Here is a 23,031-nt window from a genome sequence, read left to right on the forward strand (position 1 = left end):
GTCAGAGGTAGTGGGTTCTAATCCCCGCTCCGCCGCTTGTCAGCTGTGTGACCTTGGGCATGTCATTTAACTTCTCCGTGCCTCGGTTTCCTCATCTGTCAAATGGGGGTGACTGTGAGCCCTACGTGGGACAACCTGATCACCTAGTATCTACTCCAGTGCTTAGAACAGTGCTTGGCACATACTAAGCGCTTAACAAATACCAACATTATTATTCTATGATGTGAGCCAGTTGGGGGCAGGGATTGTCTCTCTGTTGCTGAACTGTACTTCCCAAGCGTTTAGTACAGTGCCCTGCACGCAGTAAGCCCTCAATAAATACGAGTGAATGTTTGAATGAATGCGCAAAGTAGGAGCTCAGTGAATGCCACTGATTGTTCGGTCGACTGACCGACAATACGGACACTGCTGATTTTCCAACAGCTTAACCGAGACGGGAAAACTAGCACACAGCCCTATGTCTGGGGCCTAAACAGAATCGGGTAGCATTCGTAGCGACAATAAGACAGAGCTGCTTCTCCTTTCTCTGCCACCGACTTTCACTTTCTAAAATCTATACCTATATCTACACCTATGAGGATCAGTCCATACATGTGTTCGTTGCATGGTGAAAGCGTTTGGTTTCCCGGCCTAGGACAGGAATCTCAGACTCAAGATGGCCAGAGACTCAAGTCGCCTAGGATTCAACTTGGGATGGGGGTGAGGGCAAAATGGATGGGGCCAGAGAAGACTCCAGGGGAGGGGACGAGGGGAGGCTAAAGGAGAAAGAATAATAATTGGGGAATTGGTTCAGCGTTCCCTATGAGCCGAACTAAGCGCTGGGGTGGATAAGAGCAAATCAGGTTGGATACCGTCCCTGTCCCACATGGGGCTCACAGTCTCAATCCCCATTTTACAGATGAGGTAAATGAGGCACCGGGAAGTAAAGTGACTTGCCCAAGGTCACCCAGCAGACAAGTGGAAGAGTAGGGATTAGGACCTATGACCTTCTGAATCCTAGGCTCGTGGTCTAGCCGCTACGCGGGGGAAAAAGGACTGAGATGAAATAAGGTGGGGGAAGGGAAGACTATTTATCGTTGGCTGCTCCATCCTTTTCTGGTGTCTGGTGCTGCCTCTCTGACATCGCCCCCCAGCCCCCTCCCCCAGGCAGAAGCAACGTGGCAGAGAAGCAGCATGGCCTATGGGACTGGGTTCTAATTCCGGCTCCTCCACTTGTCTGCTATGTGACCTGGGGCAAGTCACTTCACTTCTCTGGGCCTCAGTTCCCTCATCTGTAAAATGGGGATTGAGACTGTGACTGTGAGACAGAGAATGTGTCCAATCTGATTTGCTCGTATCCACTCCAGCGCTTATTACAGTGCCTGGGACATAGTAAGCGCTTAACAAATACCACAGTTATTATTATTATAATTGTTTCTGGCTCCAGCCCAGCATGGGCCATCTGAGTCACGGCAGCTGCCAGTCGAGAAGCAGCATGGCGTGGTGGATAGAACACCGGCCTGGGAGTCGAAAGGTCATAGGTTCTATTCCTGGCTCTGCCACTCGTCTGCTGTGTGATCTTGGGCAAGTCACTTCACTTTTCTGTGCCTCAGTCTCCTCAATCTGTAAAACGGGGATTGACACTGTGAGCCCCACATGGGACAGGAAATGTGTCCAACTCGATTTGCTTGTATCCGCCCCAGTGCTTAGTACAGTGCCTGGCACATGGTAAGCGCTTAACAAACTACCATCTTTATTTGATTTGTGGCAGCAGAGGATAATAGCCTCAGTGCTGCACCAGGGCCCGTCTCGCAGGTCCTGGACTTCGCTTCTTTGCCATCTTCCCGCCTCTCCCTACCCCCTTCCACTCCTCCCTCCCACCATAGGCAGGGGAATCCATGCTGATGCATCTTCCCTTCTGTGCTTTCAGTCCATCCGTGTGGGCAGCATGGCTTAGTGGTTAGACTACGGGCCTACTCCGCCACTTGCCATCTCTGTGACCTTGGAGAAGTCACTTTAATAATAATAATGTTGGTATTTGTTAAGCGCTTACTATGTGCAGAGCACTGTTCTAAGTGCTGGGGTCGATACGGGGTAATTAGGTTGTCCCACGTGAGGCTCCCAGTTTATCCCCAATTTACAGATGAGGTCACCTAGGCACAGAGAAGTGAAGTGACTTGCCCGCAGTCACACAGCTGACAAGTGGCAGAGCTGGGATTCGAACCCATGTCCACTGACTCCCAAGCCCGGACTCTTTCCACTGAGCCACGCTGCTTCCCTTCACTTCTCGATGCCTCAGTTACCTCATCTGGAAAATGGGGAATAAGAGTAAGAGCCCCATGTGGGACATGGACTCCGACATGATGCGTATTTAACAAGGTGGGGCTGCTGAGGAAGGGGAGGGGGAAGCCCTGAAAAGTGTCTGGTCATGGTTCGTCTTGATAATATTTTTTTATTTAGCAATATGATCTCTTTAATTATGAAAAATAAAATGCTTCCTTTTTTGGTTTATAGAGATGTGTTTAAGGACGAGGACTGGAACTGGGAAGAAATAGAAAACAGATTGCGAATTGAAAGTGAAGTTCCTTTTGCGAAAACTTCAAGTCTGGTAAGAAAGGATCTTGCCCTGGAAACGGGGAAAAATGTGAGACCAATGTGAGTTTGACAGGTTAAGTAGAATGCTCGTAGTCCAAATGAAATTGGAAATTAGTTTTCGAGATGGTTTAAATGCTTTTCAATTGCAGCCTAGTGTGAAATAGCCCATTAATATCCTTAGATGATTTTCTGCATGAATGTCTTCTCTTTTGCAGTTGCAGCTCTTCTAGTGTCACATGATTTTCTCCTCCCTCCCATGACTCAGATATCTTAAGCGTCCTAAGATAATAATGAGTACGAGATTTATTAAGCACTTACGTGCTTAGCGCCGGGGCAGATACGGGTTCATGGGATCAGACACTGTCTTTTCCCACATGGGGCGTACGATCCGTCATATCCCCATTTTACAGATGAGGAGCCCAAGATTGAGGCCCAGAGAGATTAAGTAATTTACCCAAGGTCACCCACTTTGCAGTAGGCCATGTTGGGAAGGTGTTCTGTGAACTTGTAGGATCATAATTGTTTTTATTAGAGGCAGAGACGTGTCTTGAAAGATTTTCAAGAAGCAAAAAACCTTTGGATCCCACTGCACCTCCTAGCTATTACCCCATTTCCTCGCACCCATTCCCATCCCGACTTCTCCAGTATATCACATCTATCTAGGGGAAGCAGCTTGGCTCAGTGGAAAGAGCCCGGGCTTCGGAGTCAGAGGTCATGGGTTCGACTCCCGGCTCTGCCACTTGTCAGCTGTGTGACTGTGGGCAAGTCACTTCACTTCTCTGTGCCTCAGTTACCTCATCTCTAAAATGGGGATTACCCGTGAGCCTCACGCGGGACAACCCGATTACCCTGTATCTACCCCAGCGCTTAGAACAGTGCTCAGCACATAGTAAGCGCTTAACAAATACCAACATTATTACCATCTGGCTCCACTTCATCTCCTCCCATATCCATCTTGACCCACCGCAATCTGGTCTCCCCCCTCTTCCTTCCACTGAGACCACTCTTTCCGTCCTTGCCGCATCTAATAGACTCTAATAATAATGTTGGTATTTGTTAAGCGCTTACTATGTGCAGAGCACCGTTCTAAGCGCTGGGGGAGATACAGGGTAATCGGGTCGTCCCACGTGAGGCTCACAGTTAACCCCCATTTTACAGATGAAGTAACTGAGGCACAGAGAAGTGAAGTGACTTGCCCACAGTCACACAGCTGACAAGTGGCAGAGCAGGGAATCGAACCCATGACCTCTGACTCCGAAGCCGAGGCTCTTTCCACGGAGCCATGCTGCTTCCCCTCTTCTCTCCTACTCTTCAGCTGGCCTTTGACACTGTGGACCAATTACTTCCACTAACTCTTAGTATAGTACTAAGCACTTAGTGCAGTTCTAAGCGCTTAGCAGAGCGCTCTGCACACAGTAAGCACTCAATAATTACCATCGAATGAATGAGTGAAACACCATCGGGCCTTGGTTTCACCAACACAGTTCTCTCCTGCTTTTCCTCTTACCCCTCTGGCCGCTCTGCAGTGCATATGGAACGCGGAACTAGAAAAGCAACGTGGCTCAGTGGAAAGAGCACCGGTTGGGGAGCCAGAGGTCATGGGTTCAAATCCCAGCTCCGCCGCTTGTCAGCTGTGTGACTTTGGACAAGTCACTTCACTTCATCGGGCCTCAGTTCCCTCAACTGTAAAATGGGGATTAAGACTGTGAGCCCCAAGAGGGACAGCCTGATCACCTTATATCCTCCCCAGCGCTTAGAGCAGTGCTTTGCACATAGTAAGCTCTTAACAAATGCCATCATTATTATTAGTAAGGCTCTCCCTCCACCTTTCACCTTTAAATGTTTCTCCTGGCTCCATTCCGGGTCCTCTTCTCTTGATTTACATGTTCTCACAGTGAGCTCGTTCGCTTCCGTGGCTTTAATTACCAAATTAACCTTCCTAGCCCCAACCACTGGGCAGAGCAGAGCCAAGTCCTGAGTTTTCTTGAAGAGAGAAGCAGTGTGGCCTAGTGGAAAGAGTCTCCCAGGCCTGGGAGTCAAAGGACCTGAGTTCTAATCCCGGCTCCGTGACTTGTCTCCCAAGTGTTCTTTGGCAAGCCCTAAACTTCTCTACGTCTTAGGTCCCTCTTTTGCAAAATGGGGATTTTTCTGGTGTAAATCTTAGATTTATTTTCTTGCCTTTACAAGTGTATCCCTGATTAAAATATAATTTGTTAGTAGACATTAATCGTTAAAGTTTTATAATTCTTTGCAGTACTCAGGTAGAGTTCCCTTTTGGATCGTGGCCGGATTCTGCATCTCTTTGATTCCTTTTTAGTACCTACTTTGGAGAAGGGCTATTAATGTTGACATTTGAGGTATTTTAGAAAGGTGGCTCTTCTGAAAACACACCCTACTTCCTGCCTGGAACTTCTTCCCCACGTATTTTTGCCAAACCTCAGTTCTCTCCATCTTCAAACTCCTTCCGAAATCAGACCTTCAGGAGGTCTTCCCAGATTAATTTGGTCACTCTCCAGGTTTTTTCTCCCCAGTGACCACCCCAACACTTTGAACTAATCGCATTTATGTATTTGTGACCACCTTCGTACGTATCTTATTACTTGAGCCCTCACCTAAACATCCATTTTATTTTCTTCCTCTCTGTAAATTACATTAAATCTGCCTCCCCAGCTAAATTGAAAGCTCCTCAAGGACGGGGAACGTGATCTCTAACTTTACTCTTCGGCTCTGCCGCTTGCCAGCTGTGTGACTTCGGGCGAGTCACTTAACTTCTCTGTGCCTCAGTTACCTCCTCTGTAAAATGGGGATGAGAACTCTGAGCCTCACATGGGACAACCTGATCACCTTGTATCCCCCCCACAGCGTTTAGAACAGCGCTTTGCACATAGTAAGCACTTAACAAATACCACCATTATTGGTATTATTATTATTATTATTCCAAGTACTTGGTGATGTGTTCTGCATAGAATAGATTCTTCATACGTTTTCTTGATGGACTGATTGAAAGGAAACTTGTCAATTCAAAGCCCTGTATCTCAACAAAATAGTCATCATCATCACCAAAGGTAGTGTTTCATTTGAATGACATTTCTGGGGAGTCACGTCTGGAAACTTATTTACTTAAAAAAAAACCCCAAATATTAAGATCTATTAAAATTCCAATTCTTGGACTATGTACTAGGAAAATGCCGGGAACTGTGATCCACGAGAGGGCAGCAACACACACACACACACACACACACACACACACACACACACAAATTTTCTCCCTCCATCTCTCCTTCTCTCTCTCTCTCTCCCTCCATGGCACTGTAAGGGTATTAGAAGTAGGGGTGCTGAAAAGCTCTCGGGGGAAGACTGCGGTTTTATATCATCTACTTCTGGTTTGATCACGCTGGGGGTCATTCGGGAAGGCACCCTGTACTCGAAGATGAAAACCGTATTTTCCAAAGTGCACAGTAGGACGGAGCCTCTGGTACTGGGTTTCAGTGGAGACCCAGCTGATGTTCTGCTATTTGGGGTAAGAAAGAGGCAGGAGGGGACACACAGAAAGAGAGAAAGAGCTAGATGGGAAGAGAGTTAATGGAGGGAGTGGGAGAGGTGGAAATGGTAGAGAGGTGGGTGGGAGATGAAAATAGGGGAAAATGGTGCAAGAGAAAGGGGGGAAGAGTGAGACGGTGAGAAACAAGGAAGGAGGCAGAGAGGGAGAATGAAAAAGGCAAGAAAGGTGGGGTGGAAAGGTCAGGGCCCTCTCAAGGTCGCACCTGAAGAGTTTCCAATACTCTACCAGTCTCGACTACGGGAAGGAGAGTCCAGCAGAGGCCTGTCCATTCCATTCCTAGCTTGGCCAGTGGCTAGCGAGTGGAAGGCCATCTGTTACGAGTCAAAACTCCCCTGTGCTGGGCAGCAGCAGCACGGGAGAGAGTTGAGGGCGGAGACCCCAGTTTACCACGCAGAAGGAGGCCACGGTAAACCACTTCCGGATTTTTACCGAGAAAACTCTCTGGATCCACTACCGGAACGATTGCAGTTTGGAGGTGGGCCCTTCTGGGAGGTGATGTGTCTGTGGCGTCACTACGGATCGGAGACGACTCGACGACCTGAGACAAGACGAAAAGAGGTCAGTTCAGTGGTCCTTCATCAAATGGACCGCAGAGGCCATGGAAGGAGAGGAAGAGCCGAGGAAGGAGACAGGGAGAGACAGAGAGAGACGGAGAGAGGAGAAGAGAAAAAAGAAAAAATACACAGGGTTCCTCCGCCTCCAGCTCCTCAAAACAAGGTATTCACACTGAACTTACCAAAAGATAGTAGAGAAGCAAAGTGGCCTGGACGTCAGAAGGATCTGGGTTCTAATCTCGACTCATCTCTCTTGGGTGAACTTGGGCCAGTCACTTAACTTCTCTGTGCCTCCATTACCTCATCGGTGAAATGGGGATTAAGACCGTGAGCCCCATGTGGGACAAGGACTGTTGTCCAACTTGACTATCTCGTGTCTACGAAGAAGCAGCGTGGCTCAGTGGAAAGAACCCGGGCTTGGGAGTCAGAGGTCATGGGTTCTAATCCCGGCTCCGCCGCTCCTCAGCCGTGTGACCTTGGGCAAGTTACCTCATCTGTAAAGTGGAGATGAAGACTGTGAGCCCTACGTGGGACAACCTGATGACCTTGTATCTCCCCCAGCGCTTAGAACGGTGCTTGGCACACAGTAAGCGCTTAACAAATACCAACATTATTATTATCTGCCCCCAGCACTTAGTAGAGCGCCCGGCACATAGTAAAGCACTTTAAAAATATCGGGGGAAAAAAATAAAAGAAGTCTTCACTCACTGCCGGTAGCTGAACGAGGCAGTCGCTCTCACCCTTCCCCAATGGCCACTTCTCCACGGTAGCAGCACGGGTGACGTCCGCTTGGAGTAGACGGCCGCTGGGTTTTACCGAGGACGGTCCGATTCTCAGCCGGCCCGTCCCCCGCGTCCAGTGCCGAGATGGATGCTTTCTATCTATTTTTCTAACGTTCAGCACCTGGCTTCGTTGCCCAGCACGGATATCGCAGTCCAGTTGCTGCGAACTTCGGAGAGGAAAACAAGCCCAGAGCAAGTGGGAGATTCAGGGGGGATCGGAGAAACCAGCACACAGAACCAGCAGAACCCCCCCACGCACACCCCCGGCCCGCCCTCTAGACCGTAAACTCACTGTGGACAGGGAATGTGTCTGTTTATTGTTTCACTGTCCTCTCCCAAGTGCTTAGTACGGTGCTCTGCGCACAGTAAGCGCTCAATAAACACGACTGAATGAATGAACCGGCCTGGTTCCGTGAAACACCACGTGAGATATCACTTTCACATTGCATTCCCCGCCTCAGTGTCCCTTCATTCATTCAATTGTACTTATTGAGCGCTTACTGTGTGCGGAGCACTGTAGTAAGCATTTGGGAGAAGGACCGGCGCAGCTCCCGATCTAAATCTCCTCTGATTTTCACCCGGTCCCCGAAACCTTCCAGTGGAGTCTTAAAAGATCCCTGAGTGGAAGCCCATAAGACCAATGTTTTCAATCAATCAATCGATCAATAATATCCATTGAGCACTTACTGTGTGCAGAGCACTCTGCAAAGCACTTGCAAAAATACAATGTAATAGAGTCGTTATGGAGACTAATGGAGAAGCACGTAATGGAGAAGCAGCGTGGCTCAGTGGAAAGAGCACGGGCTTTGGAGTCAGGGCTCATGAGTTCGAATCCCAGCTCTGCCACTTGTCGGCTGTGTGACTGTGGGCAAGTCACTTCACTTCTCTGGGCCTCAGTTCCCTCATCTGTAAAATGGGGATTAAGACTGTGAGCCCCACGTGGGACAACCTGATTCCCCTATGTCTACCCCAGCGCTTAGAACAGTGCTCGGCACATAGTAAGCGCTTAACAAATACCAACATTATTATTATTATCGTTACACAGGATCCAGCCAGACCTACAGGAAGCAGTGTTTCCTAGTGAATAGAGTTCGGGCTGGGGAGTCAGAGGGATTTGGGTTCTAATCCCGACTCCGCCGCTCATCTGCTGTGTGGCCTTAGGCAAGTCACTTCACTTCTCTGGGTATCGGTTACTTCATCTGTAAAATGGGGATTAGGAGTGTGAGCCCCAGGTGGGACAGGGACTGTGTCCAAACTGATTAGCTTGTATTTACCCCAGCTATTAGTTCAGTGTCTGGCACATAGTAAGTGTTTAACAAACACCATAAAAAAAAGAGTTTACAGTCTACAGGGGGACTTTCAAAGCCTTGAGAAGGTCTCCATGTGCAGTGGGTAGAGCACGGGCCCGGGAGTCAGAAGGTCATGAGTTCTAATCCCAGCTCCGCCACTTGTCTGCTGTGTGACCTTGGGCAAGTCGCTTCACTTCTCTGGGCCTCAGTTACCTCATCTGAAAAATGGGGTTAAAAGTGTGAGCCCCATATGGGACAGAGACTGTGTCTAACCCAATTAGCTTGTATACACCACAGGGCTCAGTACAGTGCCTGGACGTAGTAAGCGCTCAACAAATACAATAATAATAAAAATAATAAGGCCTTACTCTAGAGCCAATTTGCACTCTCTAACTCCAGAGAGGAGTAGGTGGGGCTGAAGAGAGGTTCACTTGTACCCACTTCATTCATTCATTCATTCAATAGTATTTATTGAGCGCTTACTATGTGCAGAGCAATGTACTAAGCGCTTGGAATGTACAGATCGGCAACAGATAGAGACAGTCCCTGCCCATTGACGGGCTTACGGTCTAATCGGGGGAGACAGACAGAAACAGTAGCAGCGTGGCTCAATGGAAAGAGCCCAGGCTTGGGATTCAGAGGGCTTGGGTTCGAATCCTGGCTCTGCCACTTGTCAGCTGTGTGACTGTGGGCAAGTCACTTCACTTCTCTGTCCTCAGTGACCTCGTCTGGAAAATGGGGATTAAGACTGTGAGCCTCATGTGGGACAAACTGGTTACCCTCTATCTACCCCAGATGCTCTGCTCATAGTAAGCGCTTAACAAATACTAACATTATTATTATTATAACCAAACAGGTTATTTGTTGTTTAATGAAAGAGGAAGTAACTGGCTTGATGATCACTGAAAACATTCAACAGCTGTCATGCCTGGAGCTTTTTCGCTTAGGGACTATTTTGCTGAGGGCTGACTTGTTAAGGATTCACTGTTGCCAGATGTTTGGCTATTGGCTGTTTGGCCGGGGGCCGTTTTGCTGTTTTGCTGGAATGAGTAGCTGTATTGGATTATGTTCCCTGAAAATGTGTTCATTCCTTGGATGACAGTATTGAAGGTTTATATGGTATAAATTAGGAGACATTCCAGAACCTCTGCAAAACTACTATAAAATTCATTTACTTGCTATATTCCGTAATGAGCCGTGTCACTAAACTCTTGCTTAATCTTTATTAAAGTCACAGTGATAACTGTGCCATTTGTTAGGCACTTACTATGTGCCAAGCACTGTATTGAGCGCTGGAGTAGATACGAGATAATCAGGTCCCACAAGGGGTTCGGTGTAAGTAGGAAGGAGAACATGCCAAATCCCCATTTTGCCGATGAGGTAACTGAGAAGTGAAGTGACTCGTCCAAGGTCACACAACATGGACCGGGGCAGAGTCGGGATTAGAACCCAGGTCCTACTGATTCCCAGGCCCATCCTCTTTCCTCTAGGCCACGCTGCTCCTCCGGTTTAGCATCCGGTGAATCTGAAACACCTCTTGGAGCTGCTTCAAGGTCTAAAGGGGCCTTTGGGTCCTCTGAAGGTGCTAAATCTGTTGCTCTTGGACGGCTGAGAGATTGCACTGCTAATGAGAAGATTAGTTTAAGATTTCTCCCACTCAATCCTTACTGGTTAATTCTTGCTGGCACACTAAAGGGAATGTAAGTAAGTTACGAAAAGCAGTTTTATGTCACTTTTTCATCTCTTAATGGCAGGACCATGAAAGGCCTGGATGTCTTTTCTCCTTCACCTTAACTTAAATGAGTCAATAAATGGACTCTCATATTTATAAAGTGCTTTTGAAGCATTTTTTCTTAGCCACCATTCCAAACAAGTTCACAAGCTGTGTCACGGAATTATTTTCCCCTTGTAAGGAATTCACAACCTCCACGGCTCTATCTGATTTTCCTGAAAGGTCAACCTCTTCTCTTGCCAAATATCTGCCCCATTGCACCAGAGTCTTTTTGCTCCCCCTTTTCAGCCCTGTTAGGCTCACTCCGCTATTCTTTGGTTTGTAGCACTCTTTAAAAACTGCATTTCTGTAATCAGATCTCATAGAGAAGCTGCATGGCATAGAGGATAGAATCTGGGGCTGGGAGTCAGAGGAGCTGGGTTCTAATTCTGACTCTGCCACATGTCTACTGCGTGACCTTGGACGAGTCACTTAACTTTTCTGTGCCTCCAGTCCCTCATCTGCAACATGGGTGTTCAATTCCTGGGCTCCCTCCTACTTCAATTCTGAGCCCCATTTGGGACCTGATTATCTTGTATCTACCCAGGGTCTTGTTTGAAATTCAAGCAGCTGGACTATCGCTCCATTTTTATTTTTTTTTATGCTGGTCCTAGGAGGTAGATTTCCCTTGGTGAAATATGGAGCCGTTGCTAAGAGATGGGATGGGATTAGGGATGTCGCTAATCCATCCATAGCATTTACTGAGTGCTTACTGTGTGCAGAGCGCCGTACTAAGCGCTTGGGAGGGTGAAAAACAGCCGAGTTGGTAGAAACATAGCCTGCCCACAAAGAGCTTACAGGCTAGATGTAAAGTGTTCCAACCGAGGATGGCTTACCAAAACATTATTAGTTTCTGCATTCGTCAACTAAATATACCTGGAGACTTCAGGGCAAGTAGAATTCTATTCGCCTCTTGCAGGGAACGTCTACGGTTGAACACCATGTGGAGTCCTTGGGGTTTGGGCTACATTTTCTATAATAATAATAATGGTATTTGTTAAGCGCTTGTTATGGGCCGAGAACTGTTCTAAGCACTGGGATAAATACAAGGTTATCAGGTTGTCCCATGTGGGGCTCACAGTCTTTATCTCCACTTTGTGGATAAGGTAAGTGACTTGCCCAAAGTCCCACAGCTAAGTAGCGGAGGCGGGATTAGAACCCACGACCTCTGACTCCCAAGCCTGTGCTCTTTCCGCTAAGCCACGCTGCTTCTCACCATCACAGGAAATAATCAGTAATGTTTATTGAGAGCTTTCTAGGTGCAGAGCACAGTTGGAAACGCTTGGGAGAGTACGCTACAGAAGAATTAGCAGAGAATTAGCAGATATGCCAATACAGCATAATGAGCTTACAATCTTGAGGGGGTGACAGACGTTAATTGTGAATAAATCAGTAATTTATAATAAACCACTTAAAGATATTTACATCAGTGCTCTGGGGTTGGGAGTGGGGTGGCTATCAAATGGTCGAAGGTCACAGATCCAAGTGCATAGAGGATGAGGGGAGCAGATGCCAGTTGTGAGTGGCATTTATCTTAGGGGTGCCCAGTGGAGGAAGCCTCAGTTGTAAATGCTATGAGAAAGAAATACCGTTACCAGTCGTCGTACAAGCCCCAGTGCTTTATTATCAGAGAGAGGGTTGAGGGGAAGGGTTGGGCCCTTCTCACGGGGCCTCCATCTCGCCTGTCTCGCCACCGACCCCTGGCCCACGTCCTGCCTGTGGCCTGGAAGACCCTCCCTCCTCAAATTGTTTCAATGAGATGTTCGTCCCCTTGATTCTATTTCCTGCTATTGTTCTTGTCCCTCCGTCTCCCCCGATTAGACTGTAAGCCCGTCAGAAGGCGGGGGCTGTCTCTGTCTGTTACCGATTTGTCCATTCCAAGCGCTTAGTACAGTGCTCTGCACATAGTAAGCGCTCAATAAATACTATTGAATGAATGAATGAATGAAATCCAACAGACAATGACTCTCCCCCGCTTCAAAGCCTTATCGAAGGCCCGTCTCCTCCAGGAGGCCTTCCCTGACTAAGCCCCACTTTTCCTCATCTCCCATCCCTTCTGCATCGCCCTGACTTGCTCCCTTTGCTTCGCCCCCCCTCCCAGGCCCCCGGCACTTACGTATATATCTGTCATTTTATTAATTTGTACTGAGGACCGTCTCCCCCGCTCCAGACTGTAAGCTCGTGACGGGTAGGGAATGCGTCCGTTCATTGTTGTATTGTCCTCTCCCAAGCACTTAGTACAGTGCTCTGCACGCAGTAAGCGCTTAATAAATACGACAGAATGAATAAAATGAAAGAGCGAATGAGTGAGTGAGTGAATGGCGGGGACTGCCTGGTGATTCATTTCTCTCCTGAGCAAGTGGGCTTAGTCCTCCTAGAATTCAGGAGGGGCTGAGCTCTGGCCTGGGTATCTGGGGGGCGGCGGCGGATGGTGGTGGTGCCGTTTCCTCTCTGATTTTTCCTCAGACTTTCCTAGTCAGGTCATTCCATCAATCTCTTCAGGTCGCATTTGTCTATTCGTTTATTTATTACTGACCTTTTTATTCACTTCAAAGTTTTTTTAACATCTGAATCTATCGTCTTTTAATAAGCAACGTGGCCTAGTGGAAAGAGACAATCAGAAGACAATCAGAAGCCCTGGCAATCGGAAGACTTGGGTTCTAAATCTAGCTTTCATCTGCCTGCTGTTGGGCCTTGGGCAAGTAATAATAATGTTGGTATTTGTTAAGCGCCTACTAGGTGCAGAGCACTGTTCTAAGCGCTGGGGGAGATACAGGGTCATCAGGTTGTCCCATGTGAGGGTCACAGTTAATCCCCATTTTACAGATGAGGTAACTGAGGCACAGAGAAGTGAAGTGACTTGCCCACAGTCACACAGCTGGCAAGCGGCGGAGCCGGGAATCCAACCCATGACCTCTGACTCCAAAGCCCACGTTCTTTCCACTGGTGTGCCTCAGTTTCCTCATCTGTAAACCTGGGGTTAAAACCTACTCTCTCCTACTTAGATTGTGAGTCCTACTGGGCTTGGCGCCTAATAAGTACTTAAAGACCACAGTTATCATTCTAGTTATTGTGTGTATGGGTCAATTTATATCTTCCTTTTCCATTAGATTGTCAGCTCCTTGAGAGTGAGAATTTCCCTCTTCCACTTCTTTTATACGCTCCCCGGTGATCCAGCGCACGGCTCAGCACACGGTAGCTTTTTTAAAAATATGGTTGATCCTACTGGTTCTCATACAGACAGACAATGCCACTCCCTGGATAAGTCATTTATCCTGACTCAGTTGGGGCTGGAGCTGGAATTGGAAGCTGGGTCTCCAGCCCCTTAGTGCTCTCTGCTCTGAAGACCAATCATTCAATCAATCAGTGGCATTGATTGAGTACTTACTGTGTGCAGAGCACTGTATTAAGCTCTTGAGAGAGCACAATACGGCAGGGCAGGTAGAGATGTTCCCTACCTAATTCTCATAGCGGTCGCCAAGCAACGACTCCATACTGTGCTGACCCAATCAATCCATCACTCAATCAGTGGTATTTATTATCAATCGATCATACTCGCTGAGCACTTACAGTGTGCAGAGCACTGTACTGAGCCCTTGGGAGAGTACAACAGAGTAGATAGACACGCTGCCTGCCTAATTCTCACTGCTGTCGCCAAGCCAAAAGTCCAGAATGGTGCTGACCCAATCACTCGATCAATCAATGGTATTTATCATCAATCAATTGCATTTATTCAGTGCTTGCACTGTACTGAGCACTTGGGAGGGTATAATACAACTGAGTTGTGGGCAGGGAATGTGTCTCTTGTATGGTTTTATCGGACTCTCTTAAATGCTCAGTACAGTGCTCTGCACAAAGTAAATGCTCAGTAAATTTGATTAAATGACTGGTAGACACATTCCCTGGCCAGACAACATTTCCTCCCCTAATGACATTTGAACTTCCCATACATATGGCAGGATAATAATAATAATAATAATAATAATGATGGTATTTGTTAAATGCCTATGATGTGCCATGGAGAAGCAGCATGGCTCAGTGGAAAGAGCCTGGGCTTCGGAGTCAGAGGTCATGAGTTCGACTCCCGGCTCTGCCACTTGTCAGCTGTGTGACTGTGGGCAAGTCGCTTCACTTCTCTGTGCCTCAGTTCCCTCATCTGTAAAATGGGGATTAAAAGTGTGTGAGCCCCACGTGGGACAACCTGATTACCCTGTATCTCCCCCAGCGCTTAGAACAGTGCTCGGCACCAAGTAAGCACTTAACAAATACCAACATTATTATTATGTACTGTTTTAAGCACTGGGGTAGGTCCAAGGTAATCAGATGGTCCCACATGGGGCTCACAGTCTCAATCCCCATTTTCCAGATGAGGTAACCGAGGCACACAGAAGTTAAGCGATTTGCCCAAGCGGACAGGCGGCAGAGCCGGGATTAGAACCAATGTCCTCTGACTCCCAAGCCCGGGCTCTTGCGAGTAAACCACGCTGCTTCTCTGGATGCATGCAGGGGGGTCACGGGCCGAAGTCCCCTGGGTTCATTGGCTAATGAGAGGCCCTCAGTTGCTGCCCACTCCCACCAAGATAATAACAGTTAATATGATTATGGTATTTATTAAGCGCTTCCTATGTGCCAGGCAAGGTACTAAGTGCTGGGGTGGATCCAAATAAATCCGGTTGGACACAATCCCCGTCCTTCGTAGGGCTCGCTGTCTCAATCCCCATTTTCCAGATGAGTTAAGTGAGGCCCAGAGAAGTGAAGTGCCTTGCCCAAGGTCACAGAGCAGACAAGTGGCAGAGCGGGGATTAGAACCCATGACCTTCTGAAAGCCAACTTCCAGTGAGGTAGGACGCAGTATGGTCCCCCATCATCCAATCACTTCCCCACCTGCCTCAGAACCCCCTCCTCTTCCCTCCAGCTCTGTCCCGTTCCCTGGGGGAGATACAAGTTAATCAGGTCGGACACGGTCCGCGTCCCCTTGGCAACTCGCAATCTAAGTAGCAGGGAGAACAGAAAAGGAATCCCCATTTTACAATTGAGGAAACTGAGGCCCAGAGAAATTAATGACGATGGTGATTATGGTATCTGTTGAGCACTTACTACGTGCCAGGGACTGTACTAAGCGCTGAGTAGTGACCTGCCCAAGATCACACAGCAAGCGAGCGCAGAGCTGGGATTAGAACCCGGGTCCTCTGACTTCCAGACCGGAGCTCTTTCCTCTCGGCCGTGCTGCTCATTGATTGGGCCCTGCCCGTGTATCAGATCGTTTCCGTGTTTTAGCTCCGTTTTGCTCCTCAGTCTTTTCGATGGCCGTCCGAAGGGGCAGCCCAAATTTTGGAACCCACGGGCCGTCCGCGCATTTGCCCGACCGTATTCCCCGTTCCCTCATTTCCCCACTCTGTGTCAAATAGCATTCATTCATTCCATCGAATTTATTGAGCGTTTACTCTGTGCGGAGCACCGTACTAAGCGCTTGGAATGTACGATTCGGCAACAGATAGAGTCAACCCCTGCCCAACGACGGGCTCACGGTCTAAAAGACCGTAATGACATGCCACTTGGCGGTCTTCCCAGGTTGCTCTCCACGGCCCAGTGAACTCACGCAAGCCAGTGGAGTATCCTTCTGTTTGTGGCTCACCGCGGACCATCTCGGTGTGAATATCCTGATTCATCTTCCCCTCGGGCTGAACCGCGTTGCCTAATATACCCTCCTCTCCCTTCAAAGGGGATCGAAATGGGATGGTCAGAACCACCCCACCACCCAGTTACCTCAGACGCTGAGAAAATTCCCCTGGGCCGGCCGCCTCCGAGTCACGCGGCAGGACCGGAGTCGGCCGCGGGGTCGGTTCTGATCCCGGCTCCGCCACTGGTCTGCCGAGTGACCCAGGGTAAGTCATTTCACTTCTCCGGTGCTCAGTTACCTCATCTATAAAGTGGGGATTAAGACTGTGAGCCCCATGTCGGACAGGGACCGTGTTCAACCTGATCGGCCTGTATCTACCCCAGCGCTTAGAACAGTGCTGGATGCATAGTTAGAGCTTAACGAATACCATTATTATTCATAATAATGATAATGTTGGTATTTGTTAAGCGCTTACTATGTGCAGAGCACTGTTCTAAGCGCTGGGGTAGATACAGGGTGATCAGGTTGCCCACGTGAGGTTCACAGTTAATCCCCATTTTACAGATGAGGTAACTGAGGCACAGAGAATAATACTAATAATAATGTTGGTATTTGTTAAGCGCTTACTATGTGCAGAGCACTGTTCTAAGCGCTGGGGGAGATCAGGTTGTCCCACGGGAGGCTCACAGTCTTCATCCCCATTTTACAGATGAGGTAACTGAGGCACAGAGAAGTGAAGTGACTCGCCTGCAGTCACACAGCTGACAAGGGGCAGAGCCGGGAGTCGAACCCATAACCTCTGACTCCGAAGCCCAGGCTCTTTTCACTGAGCCACGCTGCTTCTTATTATTAATTAATAATAATAGTAACAAACAATGCTGAAAAGAGGGATATTTAGGAGCTAAATACTGTGTGGCAAAGACTGATAATATCTAGGCCCAGCACAGGTTTTTGGGTTTTTTTCTTAAATGGTATTTGCTAAGTGATCTCTATGTGCCAGGCACTGTACTCAGCGCTGGGGTAGATACAAGTTAATCAGGTTGAACACAGACCCTGTCCCACGTGGGGTTCGCAATCTTAACTTGCGTGTGACTGTGGGCAGGTCACTTAACTTCTCTGTGCCTCAGTTACCTCATCTGTAAAATGGGGATTAAGACTGTGAGCCTCCCGTGGGACAACCCGATCTCCCCCGGCGCTCAGAACGGTGCTCTGCACATAGTAAGCGCTTAACAAATGCCAACATTATTATTTTACAGAGGAGGTAACTCAGGCACAGACAAGTGAAGTGCCACCCCAAGATCCCGCGGCAGACGAAAGGTGCAGCCGGGTTTAGAACCCAAGTCCTCTGACTCCCAGTCCCTCGCTCTTTCCACTAGGCCAGCCTGATCTTATACACGCCATAACGCTTAGTAGGATGGCCCGTTAGAGAAACTCCCTGGAAGCTTTTTCCCAGAAGAGATTCTCACCCGAATCAACAGGGCAGGCTCCCCAGATGCTAAAATAAATGCTAGTTCTCAGGCCGCGACTGAAGAGAGTCAGGTCTCTGAGAGGATAATTCTTAATCTCGTGCGAGTCATTCGGTTTTCCAGCATCCCGATGCCTTCCTCCCCATTAATGGGGATGTGACTAACAGCCCCCCGTCTAATTCATAGTTAGCGGCCACTCGGGTTGGAGAGGGAAGGGAAGAGAAAGCTCTGGGGCCCTCGAAGGTGCCTAAGGCAGCTGGTAAACTGGGTGGAGCAAGGAGAGAGAAAAGTCACTAAGGTCGGGCACCGTGTACCACCCTGCTAGCGACACACCCAGGTTCCCGGCCGCCTCGGGCTTAGTCCGCCCCAGCAAGGGGGAGGGAATCTAGGAAAACGCATCATCAGCATCATCTGAGGAGTTAGTCAACATCCCCTCAGACGCCTGCCGGTCGAGTAGGCCTCTGCTCGGATCGTAAGTACATTCTCTCCGCTCTTAACGATTACGGTGTTCGTTAAGCGCTCACTGTGCGCCCAGCGATTTTCTAAACGTTGAGGTAGCTACAAGGTCATCAGGTTGTCCCACGAGGGACTCACGGTCGAAATCAGCGTGGAAAGAGCACGGGCCGGGGAGTCAGAGGCCGTGGGTTCAAATCCCGGCTCCGCCGCTGGTCGATTCTGTGACTTCACTTCTCTGTTCCCTCGTCTGTAAAATGGGGATTAAGCTGTGAGCCCCACATGGGACAACCTGATCACCTTGTATCCTCTCCAGCGCTTAGAACAGTGCTTTGCACAGAGTAAGCGCTTAACAAATGCCAACATTAATAAATCCTCATTTTCCAGATGAGGTAACTGAGGCACGGAGAAGTTAAGTGACTTGCCCAAGGTCACACAGCAGACAAGCGGCAGGGCGGGGATCAGAACCCACGTCCTCACGCTGCTTCTCTAAGGAGTCTCCTGGAGTGCGACCTGACCCATTTGGAGAAGGATAAAAATAATGATATTTATTAAGCTTTCGATGTGCTGAGCACTGAGCTAAGTGTGGGGGATGATACTAGAAGCAGCCTGACTCAGTGGATAGAGCACAGGTCTGGGAATCAGAGGGACCTGAGTTCTTATCCCGGCTCTGCCTCTTGTCTCTGTGCGACCTTGGGCAAGTCACTTCACTTCTCTGGGCCTCAGTTACCTCATCTGAAAAATGGGAATTAAGAGTGTGAGGCCCACGTGGGACAGGGACTGTGTCTAACCTGATTTGCCTGTACCCACCCCAGTGCTTAGTACAGTGCCTGGCACATAATAAACACTTTAATACCCTAAAAAAACTCTGTCATATTGTACTCGTCCACACGGTTAGTACAGCGCTCTGTACGCGGTAAGCGCTCAATAAATTCCATCGATTGAAAGGAGATGGCTTGGGAGGAGCCAAGTCGGGTTGTTGCAAGAGAAGAGAGAGCAGAAAGTTAAGAGGGGCCTACATGGGTGCTTTGAATAAGCCCATCGGTAGGCAGGGATTGTCTCTATCTGTTGCCGAATTGTACATTCCGAGCTCTTAGTACGGTGCTCTGCACGTAGTCAGCGCTCAATAAATACTATCGAACGAATGAATGAATTTGACGGTCACATACTTTTGTATTACGTGAGAAACGAATGAGCAGCCGTTGCACATTTGTCGGGAAAGACCGCGAGCGCCTCTTGGGCAGGGAACGTATTTACCAACTATACTGTGTCGACTCTCCCAACCTCTTAGTTCAGTTCTCATCCTACGGTGAGTGCTCAGTGAACAGCATTGACTGACTGAAGGAAGCCCTGAAAGGCACGTTAAAAACGTGGAAATGGCCCCTGCACTGAAGTGAAATTGTATGAGAGGAAGAACTCCTCAAGAAAGTGAGGGTAACTATAGGTCCAATAAGGGCAGAGAGAACTGTGTCTGGGGAATGCACTCAATCTAACAACCTCCAACTCCTGTGGGGGTATTTTCTGACTTGCTACCAAATATCGATGTCCACTCTACATGAACCTCCACCTCGACCCTCGATCTCGCCTGTCTCGCCTCCGACCTCTCTCCCACATCCTACCTCTGGCCTGGAACGTCGTCCCTCCTCATCTCCGACAGACAATTACTCTCTCCCTCTTCAAAGCCTTATTCAAGGCCCGTCTCCTCCAAGAGGCCTTCCCTTCCTCTTCTCCCTCTCCCTTCTGCGTCGCCCTGACTTGCTTCCTTCATTCATCCCACAGCACTTACATACATATCCCACCTCCTCACCGTCCCCCGTCCTCGCCCATCCCGCCGTCGACCCCCGGGCCACGTCCTCCCGCGGTCCCGGAACGCCCTCCCTCCTCACCTCCGCCAAACTCATTCTCTTCCCCTCTTCAAATCCCTACTTAAAGCTCCCCTCCTCCGAGAGGCCTTCCCAGACTGAGCTCCCCCCTTTTTCCCTCTGTTCCCTCTACCCCCCCTTCACCTCTCCGCAGCTAAACCCTCTTCTTCCCCTTTTCCCTCTGCTCCTCCCCCTCTCCCTTCCCATCCCCTCAGCACTGTACTCGTCCACTCAACTGTATATATTTTCATTACCCTATTTATTTTGTTAATGAGATGTACATCGCCTCGATTCTATTTATTTGCTATTGTTTTAATGAGATGTTCATCTCTTCGATTCTATTTGTCGCCATTGTTCTCGTCTGTCCGTCTCCCCCGATTAGACCGTAAGCCCGTTAAAGGGCAGGGACTGTCTCTATCTGTTACCGATTTGTACATTCCAAGTGCTTAGTACAGTGCTCTGCACATAATGTTGGTATTTATTAAGCGCTTACTATGTGCAGAGCACTGTTCTAAGCGCTGGGGGACATCCAGGGTCATCAGGTTGTCCCACGTGAGGCTCACAGTTAATCCCCATTTTACAGATGAGGGAATTGAGGCACAGAGAAGTGAAGTGACTTGCCCACAGTCACAGAGCTGACAAGTGGCAGAGCTGGGATTCGAACCCATAACCTCTGACCCCCAAGCCCGGGCTCTTTCCACTGAGCCACGCTACATAGTAAGTGCTCGATAAATACTATTGAATGAACGAACGAATGAACGAATATCCGCCATTAATTTCTTTATATTCTTGTCTGTCTCTAGACTGTAAGCTCATTGTGGGCAGGGAATGTATCCACTTATTGATGCACTGTATTCTCCCAAGCACTTAAAATAGTGATCTGCACCCAGAAAGCACTCAATAAATACAACTGAATGAGAGAATGAATGAACATCCCAGTGTGCACCTCCGGTTTGGGACTCGGGGCAAAATCCAGTAACGTGGGACAAGAAGAAAGGAGGTGTCTGGAAAAGGTCGACTGACAAAAAGCCCCGAGAGTAGCCGGAGAATCTGGGAAAAGGGTGGGGATGGAGCTCATTGGAGAGAGAGGGAAAAGACCGAAGGGGAATGGGACAAGGGGCCTGGAGAAAACCAGAATATGGGTGGAACGGAGACACACCGACACAGTTATTTCTGCTGTGAGACACTGTCCCTTGCTCCCGATTTGGCTGAAACATGATGGAAAAGTAGGGGAAGGCGGTTACAGTAACCTGCTGCCTGACAATTAACTGAGAACTGGGCTCTGTCAGCGCTAATGTTTCAGATAAATGTCCGAATTGTGTCTAAATACTTATTATTCTTTTGATTACATTTGTTAAGCTCCTACTCTGCATCAAACACTATTCTAAGTGCTGGGGTAGGTATAAGGTAATCATCGCCATCATCAGTGATATTTATTGAGTGTTTACCGGGTGCAGAACACTGTAGTAAGCGCTTGGGAGAGTAATAATAATAATGTTGGTATTTGTTAAGCGCTTACTATGTGCCGAGCACTGTTCTAAGCGCTGGGGTAGACATAGGGGAATCAGGTTGTCCCACGTGGGGCTCACAGTCTTAATCCCCATTTTACAGATGAGGGAACTGAGGCACAGAGAAGTTAAGTGACTTGCCCACAGTCACACAGCCGACAAGTGGCAGAGCTGGGATTCGAACTCATGAGCCCTGACTCCAAAGCCAGAGTTGGTAAACGCACTCTTCCCAGTCCCCGTCCCACGCTGGGCTCACCGTCTAAGTCAGGGAAAGGGGGATTGAATTCCTATTTGATAAATGAAAGAACTGAGCCACAAATAAGTTAAATGAGAAACCACTAGGGTTCAGTGGAAAGAGCCCAGGCTTGAGAGTCAGAGGTCATGGGATTGAATCCCCGCTCTGCCACTTCTCAGCTGTGTGACTGTGGGCAAGTATTAACTTCTCTGGGCCTCACTTACCTCATCTGTAAAATGGGGATTAACTGTGAGCCTCATGTGGGACAACCTGATTACCCTCTATCTACCCCAGTGCTTAGAACAGTGCTCTGCGCATAGTAAGAGCTTAACAAATACCAACATCATTATTATTATTATTATAGTGCGGGCCTAGGAGTCAGAAGGACCTGAGTCCTAATTCTGGCTCCCCTTCTGGTCTCTTGTATGACCTTGGGCAAGTCATTTAATTCTCTGTGCCTCAGTTATCTCATCTGTAAAATGGGAGTTAAGACCGTGAAACCCATGAGGGACATGGACTGTGTCCAATCCGATTAGTTTACTAACCCCAGAGCTTAGTACTGTACCTGCTACTTAGTAAGCACTTAACAGATACCAATTTTTTTTAAAATGGTAGAGTTGGGGTTAGAATATAAATCCTGACTCCTTCCACTGGGCCACACTACTTCACCCTCTCAGTTATCAGTCCATTAGCATTACAGAGGAACAAATTGTAAGTTTTTTAAATTTACTGTTTACTAAAAGTTGATTTTAAACTGTGTATATTTGTTCTCTCCAGTTGTAACTGTCTACTGATAAGTGTCGGAGACATTTCTGAGAAACAAGTGAAATGTAATACTTCAAGTTTTCACTTTAGAAAACTTAAAACAACCTTTTTAAGGTTCTTTATAATAATTGTGGTATTTGTTAAGCGCTTACTATGTGCCAAGCACCGTTCTAAGCGCTGGGGTAGATACAAGCTAATCAAGTCGTCCCACATGGGGCTCACAGTCTTCATCCCCATTTTACAGATGAGGTAACTGAGGCACAGAGAAGTGAAGTGACTTGCACAAGGTCACACAGCAGACAAGTGGCAGAGCCGGGATTATTTTATTCGACCTAACTGAATTTCAGTTTTCAAACAATCTACTACCTACTAGCTCTCTATTTTCTATAGTAGCAGTTATTGTTATTGACACAACACAATTTTGGGTGAAAGTGGGGTTTGCAGGACTGGAGCTACTGTGTTCAATCAATCAATCAATCAATAAATCAGTGGTATTTATAGAGTGCTTACTATGTGCAGAGCAATGATCTAAATGCTTGGGAGACTACAAGAGAATAAGCAGAAATGTTCCCTGTACATACTGACTTTAC

The 23,031-nt window shown here is 48.1% G+C and overlaps 1 non-coding gene across 1 annotated transcript; it reads left to right on the forward strand.

The window, feature by feature from the left end:
* Positions 1 to 6,320: 6,320 nt before the first annotated feature.
* LOC114806743 lies at positions 6,321 to 6,458 on the forward strand. Its single transcript, XR_003754805.1, has one exon. It is a non-coding gene; the product is annotated as a small nucleolar RNA SNORA7 (small nucleolar RNA).
* Positions 6,459 to 23,031: the final 16,573 nt, after the last annotated feature.

Source organism: Ornithorhynchus anatinus, chromosome X1, assembly GCF_004115215.2.
Source record: "Ornithorhynchus anatinus isolate Pmale09 chromosome X1, mOrnAna1.pri.v4, whole genome shotgun sequence".
In the NCBI taxonomy this organism is placed as follows: Eukaryota; Metazoa; Chordata; class Mammalia; order Monotremata; family Ornithorhynchidae; genus Ornithorhynchus; species Ornithorhynchus anatinus.